Source organism: Triticum urartu, unplaced genomic scaffold (assembly GCF_003073215.2).
Source record: "Triticum urartu cultivar G1812 unplaced genomic scaffold, Tu2.1 TuUngrouped_contig_5262, whole genome shotgun sequence".
In the NCBI taxonomy this organism is placed as follows: domain Eukaryota; kingdom Viridiplantae; phylum Streptophyta; class Magnoliopsida; order Poales; family Poaceae; genus Triticum; species Triticum urartu.
The window spans coordinates 1-3,153 of NW_024115924.1; positions in this window are offsets into that span (position 1 = coordinate 1).

Sequence of the window (3,153 nt, forward strand, 5' to 3'; positions counted from 1 at the left end):
GTACAGAGTTGGCTTACAATCGCCACTTCACACAATACATAAAAATAGCATTACATCAACCAAATATATACAAGGTCCGACTACAGAACCAAAATAAAAGGAGACTACCCCTAATGCAAAAGATCCCCGATCGCCCCAACTGGGCTCCACTACTGATCAACTGGAGACGAAACTACACAACGAATAAGATCTTCATCGAGCTCCTCCTTGAGCTCGGTTGCGTCACCTGCACGGTATCATCGGCACCTGCAAACTGGTTTTGGAAGTATCTGTGAGTCACGGGGATTCAGCAATCTCACACCCTCGTGATCAAGACTATTTAAGCTTATGGGTAGGGAAAAGGTATGAGGTGGAGCTGCAGCAAGCACTAGCATATATGGTGGCTAACTTACGCAAATGAGAGCGAGAAGAGAAGGCAAAGGCACGGTCGAGAATCTATGATCAAGAAGTGATCCTGAAACTACTTACGTTCAAGCATAACTCCAACACTGTATTCACTTCCTAGACTCCGCCGGAAAGAGACCATCACGGCTACACACACGGTTGATCCATTTTAATTAAGTTAAGTTTCAGGTTTTCTACAACCGGACATTAACAAATTCCCATCTGCCCATAACCGCGGGCACGGCTTTCGAAAGTTCAAAACCCTGCAGGGGTGTCCCAACTTAGCCCATCACAAGCTCTCACGGTCAACGAAGGATGTTCCTTCTCCTAGGAAGACCCGATCAGGCTCGGAATTCCGGTTACAAGACATTTCGACAATGGTAAAACAAGACCAGCAAGACCGCTCGATGCGCCGACATCCTGATAGGAGCTGCACATATCTCGTTCTATGGGCAACACCGGATGAACACTACGTACAGCTAAAACCAGCCCTCAAGTTTCCCCGAGGTGGCACCGCAAGTGGCTCTGTTTCGGACCAACACTTAGAGAAGCACTGGCCTGGGGGGGTTAAAATAAATATGACCCTTGAGTCTGCAGAACCCAAGGGAAGGTGATAGGTTGTTAGTGCAAATGGTAAAACCAAGGTTGGGCCTTGCTAGAGGAGTTTTATTCAAGGCGAACTGTCAAGGGGTTCCCATTATAACCCAACCACGTAAGGAACGCAAAATCAAGGAACATAACACCGGTATGACGGAAACTAGGGCGGCAAGAGTGGAACAAAACACCAGGCATAAGGCCAAGCCTTCCACCCTTTACCAAGTATATAGATGCATTAATTAAATAAGAGATATGGTGATATCCCAACAATAAACATGTTCCAATAAGGAACAAACTCCATCTTCACCTGCAACTAGCAACGCTATAAGAGGGGCTGAGCAAAGTAGTAACATAGCCAAACAACGGTAGGCATGATATAGGTTAGCTATAAGAGGGGCTGAGCAAAGTAGTAACATAGCCAAACAACGGGAGGCACAACGGTCTCGGGGCGTCACAGTACTGCTCCTCCCGTGACATCCGCCCTCAACGTGTGCGGAACCGCGTCGTGCTGACGGAGAAAGAAGCCGGCATCATGGAGATCAACGAGGCAGCCAAACGTTCGTAACCGTCGCCGACAGCGAGGAAAAGTATATCATGGGAGGCTGCCGTCGCTTGGGTCCCATGAAGACCACCGCAGGCAATCATCAAATCTGTGAGCTTTATTTGTTGAAACCCTGGGCTTTCCCAGCACGTGCTTGGATCATGTCCTCAACTTGGGCCTCTGCTTGTGCGTGCAACAGGCTTTCAGCAGAGGACTCATGCAAAGAGAAAAAAAGAATGCATGCCTATATGACGTCATTTTAAGTGTCTAGGGCCCAACTGCGTGTCGGTAGTCGATGGTTGATTTACAACTGGGACAAAAAAAGATGAACCTTGTTGCATGATGGGGTGCATTTGCAAGAGTGCCGAAAAATGTGTAGGGCCCAATTGTATATCAGTGGTCCACTTGCAACTAGGACATGAAAATAAATATGCAGGTTGAGTGCATGTTGAGAGACCAAAAGTGAGTCGAGCTAAATTTCATATCGATGGCCGACTTGCAACTAGGATAAGAAAAAAAATATCAGGCTCCTTGCATGTCAAGGTTAGACTTGCAAAATAAAAACAGAAGAAAAGGGCATTTGTGTGTTTAGAAGGAGATCCATGATCGGGAGGGGAAATATCTAGTGCACCGGAGTTTGTGGTGCTACCGGTGCACCAAACTCACATTGTGCTTTTAAAATGTTCAAAAAAATATGAAAAAAAATTAGCGCGCTTGCACAACATCAATGTAGATTGTCACAAAATTTCAAGTCAAAATTCAAAACATAACGCCCAAAAGAAAAATGACAGATTCAACACTGAATAGTACATAACATAACTTGGACTTTAGATTTGGCCCATTATCACACTGATGTTAAATTTGTCATTTTTGTGTCTCAAAAAATATTTCAACTTTTTATATGAAATTTTCTAACATCATACATTGATGTTGTGTTAACATGCTAGAATTTTTTCAGATTTTTTAAAATATTCTATGGCATCCGGTGCACCGGTAATACCATAAGTGCAGGTGCACCGGATACATTCCCATGATGGGGACGACTCTGCTTCAAAGACAAAGGAAAACAGGATAAAGAAAGAGAAAGAGTGAAGAATGGAACTGATGAGCGACGGGCCAGCTCGTCCCTTCGACTTATACAGCCTACTCGTCTCTTCAACTATTATTACAAAGAGCAACTAGTTAACAAGCGCTTTTTCAGGAGCCTTACAACGATTAATTTGACGCTCTCAGCCATTCCCATATGTCGTGCTTTGGGCACTTTCTTTGGATTTTTTTCCGCACGCATTTTCTGTTTTTTAAACATTTTTTTCTGAGGTTTTTCGACGTTTTGCTTTTTCACCGCTCTTTTTTAGCTTTTTAATCAAAAAATTTGAAAAAAATTGCGTGAAAAAATGTGTTTTCTTTTTTCTTTCATGAGAGTCACGGTTTTGCTTCCGCGAGAGATACGGTTTTGCTTTCGCGAGAGCACAGCCGTGCCTCTCAAAAACGAAAAAAAAACACATTTTCTGTTTTTCTTTCTTTCGCGAGAGTCACGGTTTTCCTTCCGCGAGAGGCACGGGTGTGCTTTCGCGAGAGTCACGGCTGTGCCTTTCGGAAACGAAAAAAAAACGCGTTTTCTGGTTTTTTTT